Source organism: Capsicum annuum, chromosome 10 (genome assembly GCF_002878395.1).
Source record: "Capsicum annuum cultivar UCD-10X-F1 chromosome 10, UCD10Xv1.1, whole genome shotgun sequence".
NCBI classification, from domain to species: domain Eukaryota; kingdom Viridiplantae; phylum Streptophyta; class Magnoliopsida; order Solanales; family Solanaceae; genus Capsicum; species Capsicum annuum.
This window is the reverse complement of record NC_061120.1, coordinates 149,826,753-149,838,361: the sequence shown is the minus strand read 5'-3', so window position 1 is coordinate 149,838,361 and position 11,609 is coordinate 149,826,753. Positions and strand designations below refer to the sequence as shown.

The window sequence follows — 11,609 nt, the reverse complement described above, 5'->3', positions numbered from 1 at the left end:
CAGAAGTGTTTTCCTTAAAGATTTGGAGGCATTATTTGTATGGGGTTCATGTTGATGTATTCACTGGTCAAAAGATTCTACAATATGTGTTCAGCCAGAAATATCTAAATCTTTGTCAGAGAAGATGGCTAAAGTTGTTGAAGGATTATGATACTAGTGTCTTAGATCCTCGGGTAAGGCCAATATTATGGGCGACGACCATCTTGAAGGAATGATAGAGGAGGTCCTCATAAAGGTTGGTAAATTTATTATTCCTGCTGACTTTATTATATTTTATTTTGAGGTAGACGAACAAGTACCAATCATTTTGGGACGTCTATTTTTAGTGATGGGGGAGAGTGTTAATTGATGTGGGAGAAGTTACGCTCACAATGAGGTTAGAGGATGAAGAAGAGGTTTTTAAAGTATACAAGTCGCTTTACACACTATCTCACCATAAACACTTATGTATGATTACTGTGATTGAAGGGGATAAGTGTGGGCTGGTGGAGTCTATTCCATGAAAGACCTATTCGGACACCCTCATTGAGCACCCCAAGCCATAACTACCTAAGCCTGGAATGATGCAGATTAATGAGCCTGAAAAGGCTATAGTTAAAAAAGCTATTGTTCTTGAAATTTCACACTCAAGAGGTCAGAAATGAATAAGAAAATGGCCTCCAAGTATGACGAAAAGGATGAAGGAACTTTGTTAAGTTGAGTTGGGTCGTGCCGCGACACTAAAAATGGCACTGCTTGGGAGGCAACCCAACTTAAGTAGGTATGTCTTATTTTTAGTTTTTTTTTATAGTGTTTACTTCACGTAGTTTTTGTTTTATTGAGTCACAGGTTGAGGGGAAGTCTGTGTACCCAAAAACCTGAGCTAAGGAGCGTAGCGAAGACTAAGTGTGGGGTCCATAGACCCCCGTGATATATAAAGATGCTACTAGCTAGGCCTAGAGGCCTCAGAGAATATTTCTTTCTCTTACTTTTAAGTTAACTTTGGGGACAAAGTATATTCTTAAGTATGGGGTAAATTTAAAATTTAATTTTTTTTTAGGTTGGGAATAAGTGAGATATTCTTGTTGGTACTATATTTGACTGCATGATGCAAGTGTTTTGGTTGTAAAAACATGTTGATTGTGTGAATTACTACTTTTTAGACTCCTACGCTTATGTTTATGAATATTTTACTTGTTGGCTTAAAGTTGAATTCATGAGATTGTATGGTTGAGCGTCTATGATGATCCTACTTAAAGTTGAGCATGTGCCATGTGCATGTGAGGTATTTGTATATTTCTTGTTGCATGTGATGTCTAGAACTTACCTGGTGTGTGTACAAAGAGAAATAAAGAGTGTGGGTTTAGGAGATGATATAGGCATTTCTTTGATAGCCTTGTTTTATACCTTCTTTTTTTACCTACCTTTGTGCATAATCCTAGTACATCTCATTGAGCCTTTAGCTTTTTCTTTGGCAGCTTCATAAGTAGCCTAATCCCTTATTTGATAGACGTTAATTTGATACAAGGCTCTTAAGATCTTAATTATAAATTTAGTGAGTTAAGGAGTGTGAAAAGTAAGTGGAGAAAAGGTGAAATTGAATCCCCTAAGTGGTAGCTATTGGAGCTAAAAAGTGTTATGTGTTGTAGTGGGGAGTTGAGTAATAAAACGAATAAAAATTTATTCAAATTAAGTGAGTTATGCATAAAATACTCCTACCATATTGTATGTAAATGAGATTAATACGATGGGGTGAAAACAAAAGAATGGGGTAGACAAAAGTGATGTAATTTTGTTGTCGGAGATGGGTTTTAATTGCATAACATAGTGTATTAAAGTACTTAGGGAAGATATTCATTATTCATCAAAAATAGTTCCTACCCATCCCTTAGCCTATATTACAACCATTAAAGACCTATTTGATCCTAAGCTTAACATTCTAATATTAGTGGAGTACTACACTAAGGGAAAGCCTATGGTTCATTATGTGTAACTTGTGATTCCTTGTGAGAGTGAGAATAACTTGATTCTTGCACCTAGTCTGTAATAAATTGCATTTATATGAGTTATTAAGGGTGACTCTCTTATTGTAGGGGCACATGTTTAATGAATGTGGGTGATTTGTAATAATGTCTTGTATTGAGCAATTATCATGAGTTTTCCAATTTGGTGAGTCAATTCTTAAGGCTAGGATGTTTTGGAGTAGTGTTCTTGAACTTTCAATGGTGTACATAACATGCTTAGTGTAGAAACTTGCATCTTTTGTAGTCAGTGAAGTACTAGCTTGAATGTCTTGCTTGTAGTAGAAGTGTAGATTCTCCGCAACTTATGATGTTCAAAATTAAGAATTGTTTGAGGAAAAAACAAGGCTTTAAGTGTGGGGTCATTTTGTTGGGTCTATTTGTGCACTCTAGTGTGGTTATCCTAACTTAGTAAGCCTTGTTATGACGACAATTCATATGATTTATGTGTTAGTAATGCTATAAATGTGCATCTAAGGGTTCAAGTATGTTCTTACAATGTTTAAAGATGTTTTCACATGAGTTTGGGTTAAAATTGAGCATTTAAAGTCTAGATGAGAAAACTAGTGTTCTAGCTTGAGTTACTAATTCATCGTCTTGAATGTTGTGTTGCTTTGAGGTTTAATTAGGGGTGTGTAATGTTATAGGTGGCTTGGTGATTTGATTATGATGATGGAAACATCATACAAAGGTTTAGAATGGACCAACGAAAGCACAAGACACAACATGAAGAAAAGAGGATGCGTGGGAGGTCACCGCGATAAGGGTGCTTCACGGTGCCAATAGCGATGCAGATGGTGGTGCATCACGGTAAAGAACCAATCGGTAATTGTCAACTTCCAGTAGATCAACACGATTATGCTGTGTCTCAGGATTATAGCGATGAACACAATGGCGCGACACGATGAAGCTCAGAAGCAGGAAATCTGTGCCCAACTATAAAAGGACAATGTAAAATTCTATTCCTACAAGCTTATGATTAATCTACTATAAATAGAACATATTAAAACACATTTTAGACATCCTTGGATGTCTTGGAAAATAGAGGAGGCTACTACAACTTAATTTTTATGTTTTTCATTCTTTAATTTAGCTTCTTTATGGTTTTGATCCTTCATACAATTCTTTGGATGATGATTATGACTATTAATGGCTAAAAACTCCCCTTCGGGGCTTAAAACCAAGAATATGACGAATATTATTTTTAACTAATTTCATTAATTTGCTTATTGTATTTGGTTACTAGTTTATCCTTGTTTTAATTATTTCAAGGATTGATCACCCTTAGAATACATATATTGTCTACCTTGTGATCTCGGGAGAGGGAATAGGGTGATAGAATGTAGGGATAAACAAAGTATGGTTCTTATTTTTTTATGAAATAAGAAATTCGAATTAGCATCTAGGACAGGGATGTACCTAGAAGACTTACTTGATTCAAATATATGATGATAGCTTTAAGCACTTAATAGGATTATTATATCTCCGCTCAATGATGTAGTTGTAATGTTCAAGTTAGGAAAATGATTAGAGGTTGGTAGACCATAATTATGCAATTAACCCTACGAATGAACAATCAAGATAAGTAACTTAAAGAAAGAAGTTCTATAACGTAGTATGATTGTTCGAAGTGATTTAACCATGTGCTTTCTCCTATTGATTGTCTCAAGTCTTTTAAATTATGCACTATTTTCCTCACAATTAGATTATAAATTTAAAACTCTGTTTGGTTTCTCTTGCATCAATTGAAACTGAATTGTGAACTGAAATGAACAGTTATTAGAACAAGTCCCTGTGGGATCGATATTTAGCTTTCTTAAAGGACACTATGTTATTTGGTAGACCACGTACACTTGCGTGTGTGCTTGGGCGCTGTCATGGTACATTTCAAGAATTCAGTATTCCTACTTTAAAGTGGAAAGTGGTGATTATGGACTTTATTACTGGGTTGCCTTGTACTCGTCGACAACATTATTCTATTTGGGTTATCGTGGACTGAATAATTGCAATTAAATACTTGATTCAGCCAAGGATTATGCTATACTCTTTTAAGGAGATGGTGAAACAACATGGGGTACCTTTCACCATCATTTCAAATAGAGGTACCCAGTTTACCTCTCAATTTTTGAAGACTTTTCACAAGGATCTTGGTACCTAAGTTCATCTTAGTACACCTTTTCACCCGAAGACAGATGATTAGGTTCAGAGGACCATTCAGACCTTAGATAATATATTGAGAGCGTGTGTGATTGATTTCAAGGGTAACTGGGGTAATCACTTTCCATTGATTGAGTTTGCTTACAATAACAACTATCACTCCAGTATTCAGATAGCCCTGTTTGAGGCTCTTATGGTAGGAGGCGTAGATCTCTTATTAGTTGGTTTGAGGTTGGTAAAGCTACCTTAGTAGGTCAGATTCAATGAATGAAGAAATGAAAGAGTTCAGTTGATTAGAGAAAGGCTGAAAACTGCTTGGAGTCGTCAGCAATCTTACACAGATGTGATAAGAAGGAAGCTTGAGTTTGATATTGTCTATTCTGCCTACCTAAAAATTTTTCCCATGAAAAGGGTGAAGATATTTGGTAAGAAAGGGAACTCAGTCCTCGTTATGTCGGTCCTTACAAGATTTTGAGTCTCTAAAGTAAGGTAGCTTATGAGTTGGAATTGCCTGCAGCGTTAGCATCAGTGCATCCAGTTTTTCATGTTTCCTTAATGAAGAAATACATTGGTGATGAAACATTAGTAGTCCTTTTATAAAAAAAATTGGCGTGGAAAATAGCCTCTATTATGAAGAGGTTTCAGTTGAGATCCTTGATCGTCCGATTCGAACGCGGAACCAAAATAAGTCACCTTTTTAATAAGTTACCAAAACAAGCTAAATGTAATGAATTATTACATTTTACCCTTATCTTAACGGTGCTTTAACGGAGATCTATAGTAGAATACTTTTTGTAAAATGTAAGAAATTCTTATATTTCACAAAATATTTTGTAAAACGTAATAATTTATTATGTGTTACACAAAAATCCAAAAAACATGAATTGTCAAATCAACAATTTTATCTCAGGTATCAACTCAACAACTTTACCACCTGGTCCCCACATGTTTGACACAGTTTATTCTCTCTTAAATTCTGTAAACTATGTAAATTTATATAAAAAAAATTCTTTGTTGGAAGATTTTCAAGGACGCCACAAACTAACATGGTGTAAATATTATGAATTATTTATAATTAATTCTACTGATTATACTGACTCAATTTGTTGTCCCATTTTAGACATCATCAATTAGTAACAAACATTATTTCTGCATAGTGACAAATTTTGACATATTTCCCTTACCAATTATCCACGTTATGTTCGCGTTGAAATTAATGTAGATCTACGGTAAAAAATTTCATTCGAACTATTTATACACAGTAAATAGTTCGAATGGATCTCATTATACACATTAACATGGATAATGAGATCTAAAGTAAATTAAAACCAATAAATTCTTACATTTTTCAAAAAAAATTATAAAATGAATGAATTTATTATGTTTTACACAAAAATAAGAAAAAATAATGTATTGTCAAATCAACAGTTTTATCTCAACTTTAGTCAAATCGTGTAAATTGTAATCAAAAGTTACAATTTATATAAATTATAACTTTTTATTACAATTTATACAAAAATGTAGTTTTTTGTTAAATCCACAGCTTTATGTCAATATCGTGTAAATTGTAATTAAAAATTACAATTTATAAATTATAATTTTTTATTACAATTTATAAATTATAATTTTTATTACATATTTTTATCATAAATAATTTTTAAAATAAGTTATTACTTCGTTTTATCAAATCAAGTACCACCTAATCCATTTTTTTGACCTTTTTTTCGTAAATCGTTTGAAAAAATTACTTTTTATAAATAAAAAATTAAAAAAATGCGTAATTAAAAATTACATTTTATTAAAATGTAACAAAAAATTACATTCTTTTCTAAATTTGTCAGGTGAATGTATAATTATTGACATGACCTCTATAAAGATGGACTAAATAATTAAAAATGCATAGTTAAAAGTTACATTTTATAAAATATTTTATTTTTTCTGAATTTGTCAGTCCTGAATGTATAGTTTTTGATATGACATGTCAAAATAATAGTGTAAATAATTGGGTGATATATTATATTTTTATTAAGTTCTATTTTTGGCTCCCAAGCTCCTGCAAACACTATATAAGAAGACCTTCAACATATATTTTCACCATGCTCAACATTTTTAGCATCCCTTTATCTTTCTAGTTTAAATCACAAAGAATGTACAAAAATAATAACGGTATGAAATTTAGATTGTAAACAATATATGAAAATCTTCCAGGGTTGAAGCATTTACATCATATTCATGCATAACTACGGTTTCTAACCGGTATTGATGTTTATCGTGATTGTGGATTTATGGGGTTGATATTATAACTTGAGAACGACCATCCTCTAAGTCATCTAACCAAATCAGTCATATAACTACATTTTTGTGCGGGGATATGCGTCTTTAATTTGGATGCATTAAGCTATCTTCCTATTTCATTAACCAAGTGGTGCGTTTAGGTATATCCCTATCCTAATGAAAATCATCCTTTAACAATTAATATCTTACAATTAAAGACATTATCCACATTTCTTACATTCCTCATTCTGTATCTCCACTCCTATGGCCAATTTGTTTTGAGACTTAGATTTTTCCTAAAGTTCAAGACTCTTAGAATAGTAAAATAAGAATGCAACAACAATCATGTGACTTTATAAACATATAAACCAATAATAAAACCATAATTACACATTCATGTTAGTATCCTCAACCTTAGAATGAGGATGTTTATCCACCCATAGTCTTACAAAGAATTATAATAATGAAATTCATAAGTAAAACTACAAAGAACTAAGTTAAAGAAGAAGAACACTAGTGTAGAGCCTTTGGATGCCTTCTCTTCACTCCAATCTTGTGTTGTTTCAAAAGTGTCATGTAAATAATACTAAGTACTATTTTTATAGTGATTTATGTCCTTCATAGGTACATGAAATATATGCATTTATAACATTGTCCCTCACTTGAAAAACATAAAAATCCACTTTTGGACGCCCCGAGAGAGGCCTCGCGCCATAAGGCCAAACGTAGAACTTAGGGGGTACGGAACCCACCCAAATCAAGCGTCATATTTTTGGGATTATCACTAAGGGGTTACTCACACACCCCATCCCATGCTTTGGTGATGCAGTGCAAGGCACCTAAAAAAATGTGGGAACTCGCTCTATTTAGCTCCTATCTTCTCGTATGTTTGATCCTTGATTACCTACTTATTATGACTTGTTTGTAGGATTTATTTAGATTAAAAACACCTCCAATGGTATCCTACAACATCATATAAAAAGAATTAATTCATACAACACAATAGAGCTCATCAAAGTGCACTATAACAAGCATAGCTCAAACTTGCACCACTAGTTTTCTCGTCTAAACTATATTTGATCATTTTGACTCTTGAATTATTTCAAATACACCATAAACACTATAAAAATTCCATGAAATATATAAATATAAAATTTAACCTTTAATACCTCATTAATCACATTTAGAAGTCCTTAAAACTAGGCTAAACACGTATAGATAATGAAACTTAGGTGAATAAATACGCCTAAGATCATCACCACACACTTAAAGCTTTGTTTGTCCGCAGAAAACTCTTTACATTAAGCACCATCCAAGAAGACTCTAACATTGATACTACAACTAAGACACTCAACTGCGATGACTACATGAACAATAAGCTCAACATTAAGCATCTCCTCTTACAATTGAAAACTCATAAAAACTGCCTCAAAACTCCCTAACCTCAAGAATTGACTCCACAAAGTTGGCATAATCATGCATATCACTCAACAAAGATATCATACAAGTCACCTAACTATCAACAAGCATGTTCTGTCACCACAAGAGAGTCACCCATATTCACTCATAGAGATGCAACTCATCACAAGAAGGGCTGAGATAATCAGATTTCTCTCACTCTCACAAAGTATTCACATGTCACACGAGATGCACCATAAGATTGCCCTTATTGTAATACTCCACTAATATCAGAATATTGAGGCTCAAGATCAAGTAGGACTTTATGGTTTATAATATAGGTTATGAAATGGGTAGAAACTATTCTAGCTAGTAATAGTGACTGTCATCCCCAGGTGCTTTAATACATCACACTTTACATTAAAATCTTCTATAACCACCTAATTATTTCACCATTTTTACCTTCATACCTCTCTTTGTTTTTTCCCCATCTCTTTAAGCTAGTTCATATCTTAAGTAGGGAGTATTTTCTATCAATACATAATTCACTTTTTATCAATTTTTCTTTTAATTACATTCCTTCCAGTCACAACATATGAACTATTTTTAACACACCAATAGCTAGTATTTTAGGGCTTCACTTTCACTTGTCCCTTCATCAATTCCACACTCCTTAACAGCTAAGTATTTCAACTAAAGCACTTAGGAGTTTTGGATCCAATTATGGTCAATTCAACAAAAGGGAATAAGCTACATATTAGGCCACCAAAGAATAGGGTAAAGGTTCATCAGGAAAAACTAAGGTCATACAACAAGGGTAGATAAAAAGGATATAAATATGGGTATTAAAGAAATACCTATATCATCTCCTAAACTCAATATTCTTTATTTCTCTTTGCAAACACACCAAGAAAGTTTTAGACATCAATATGTAATAAGGAATGTAACAAAAACCTTATGCACACATGACACATGCTCAAACCAAGCAGGATCTCTATAAAATCTCAACCAAGCAAGAGCAAAAACTCAAAATCAAGTCAACATCAAATAAGAGTCATATAAATGAGCCTAGTGTCTCAAAAGCAGTCATTCAACTCACTACATGTGCTTTCACATTCAAAACCAACTTCCATCATGTAATCATACATAGAACTTATCAAGAACATCTCAATTTTTCTTAATAAATAAAATTCAAAATTACTCCTAAAAATCAAAAAGGGATTTTGGGTTCAAGTATGCTTGTTTTGGACAGACACCAACAAACACTAAAAACTAAGAATAATCAAAGATTAAATCTTTTTGTAATTTGATAAATTTAGTCTTAAACTAGAAAATAATTAAAAATGAAAATTTTATATAGCAACACTTCACCCTAAACAAAGATTCCCCACCCTACACTTTAGTGTCACACTTTGTCCTCAAAGTACAACTTAAAAGTAAGTATAGAAATACTCTCTGGGGTCTCTAGGCCTAGCTAGTATCACACAATCATTAAAGAGGTCTGGTGGACCCCAAGCAAAGTTGTTTCCATGCTCCTTAGCTCAGATCTTCACTACTCAGCCTTTCCTTCAACATTTTGACACAAACAAAAAACCAGAGGTGATACTAAATAAAAACTATGAAAAAAGTAAAAACTAACTACCTTAACATGGGAGTCCTCCTAAGCATCACTTGACTTATTATCACGAAATGACTCAACTCACAACTCTCAACCACAGTATCTTATGTTTGTCTACCTACTTGAAGCCTATCTTCTTATTCTTTATAAACTTTTTGGGTTCTTACTCTCAAAGTGTGAAGCTCTTTCCATACTTACCTTTTCAGGATCCTCTTTACATTCTTCACTTTCAAGCTTAATTTTTTATTTGGATAATTCCACGAGAGAGTCCGAAGAGGTCATTAGATATTTGTACTCCTCCACCCTACACTTATTCACTTTCATAGTTGTGATCATGCATAAATCTTTGTAGTGTGAGGTTGTATTAAGTTATTTGTATACTCTAAAGACCCTCTCTTTATCATTTAATCTCATTTGAGAGTACCCTACCACATATCTCCACCAGTTTCAATGAATGGACATCCCAATATGATTGGTAACCTGTTATTGCATCATAATTAAGAACAATAAAGTTACTAGGAATAATAAACTTACCAATCTTTATGAGAACATCCTTTATGATTTATTTTAGAACCACTCTTATTTTGTCTGCCAATTGAAGAACCTTGAACATAACCTCAATTTTCCTAAACCCAGAGTGTAAAATACATATTAGGGCATTAAGTTAATGTTTGTCCCTAAATCACTTAATGCATAAACCCATCACTTTCACCGATTTGCATGGGAAGGGTGAAACTCCTAGGGTCCTTTATCTTTTTGGGAATATTTCTTAGCACTACTGAACTACACTCTTTGGTAAGTGCTACTATCTCAATTTCACTCATCTTCATCTTATTTGTCATTGCATCCTTCAAGTAATTCTTAAAGCATGTATCCTCTTTAGCCTTTTTATGCCTCCGAGGGAATATTGGTGGTGGTATCTATGGTGTATGATTAGTTTTATTTACTTTTTGATACTCACACTTCCCCGTCCTTTTACATTCTTTGGTTGGCCCTTGCTTCTTATTTTTTTGTTGTGGGACCAACTATACTACTTATTTTTTTGTTGTGGGACCAACTCTACTTATACCTCATGATTTTTCTTTGGAGGTCTGTTAATAAGGTATCTACCACTCTTCAAGGTGATTGTTATCACTTGATTTGGATTTTTTTATCAATAGGAAAACCCCTTTGAGTTTAGGTGCTCTATGCCTAGGCCAACTAGACCAGCTGTGTCTCTAAATTCTTCTGAGCTAGTTGCTGAATTTTGATATCTACATCCATTTGTTCTTAGTTATCTAAGATCTTTTTTAATGTCTCCTTTATATTGCTGGACAAAAATTATTCTAAATGCTTTGGTGCTATTGAAAGTATTGAGTCTCAGCCTTATTATTTCCCAATGAGTAATTTGGATACTCTACCAATTGTGGTTGTAGGCATTACCAACTTTTGTGCATTACCCAAAATATTGAATGACTCCGAATTTGCTTCACATAAGTTTGTAGAGTGACCTTTTACTCTATAAATTTTACACCAAGTTTGACCCTGTTGTTTTACATTTACATGAGCCTAGGGTTGATTCGCACTTAGCTTGCTAAACTGTGTCATTATTTAGTTCTGAAAGGATGCCAATTGAGTGGAAAATATTGTGAAACTATCCACCTCTATCACACTTGCATGCTTTTTCACTCCACTTTTAGAAATATAACTTTATTATTGGCTATTACCTTATGTAATTCCATTCAGAAGAGTATGTAGCTAGTCATTTGTTTTCTCCTAAGCTTGACTATCTGCAACTGAATCTAGCAAAATTTTTATGTTATGGTCAAGATCTTGAATAAAAGTTTGCACTAATACCTTGTTAGTCTGTTAGTGATGCGAACAATCTCTGAGAAAATACTTGAATCTCTCTCATGCATGATAGAGATTCTTATCTGGCTTTTGTTTGAAACCAAGGATCTCATTACTCAACCTTTTAGTTTTGCTAGACGAAACGAATAGGATGAGCAATTTCTTCTCTATGTTGTCCCAAGTTGTGATCTAGTTTGAATATTTTGCCGTCAACCATTTCTTTGCTTCCCCTAATAGTAAGAAGGGAAAGAGTGTAAGCCTCACATAATCTATGGAGACTCTAGTGAAAATGAAGGTGTCATTGATCTCCAAGAAATTCTATAGGTAGACTT

General features: G+C 33.3%; 1 non-coding gene across 1 annotated transcript; it reads left to right on the top strand.

Annotated features, from left to right (window-relative positions):
• Positions 1-11,296: 11,296 nt before the first annotated feature.
• Positions 11,297-11,400, top strand: LOC124888246. The gene has a single exon (XR_007046377.1). It is a non-coding gene; the product is annotated as a small nucleolar RNA R71 (small nucleolar RNA).
• Positions 11,401-11,609: the final 209 nt, after the last annotated feature.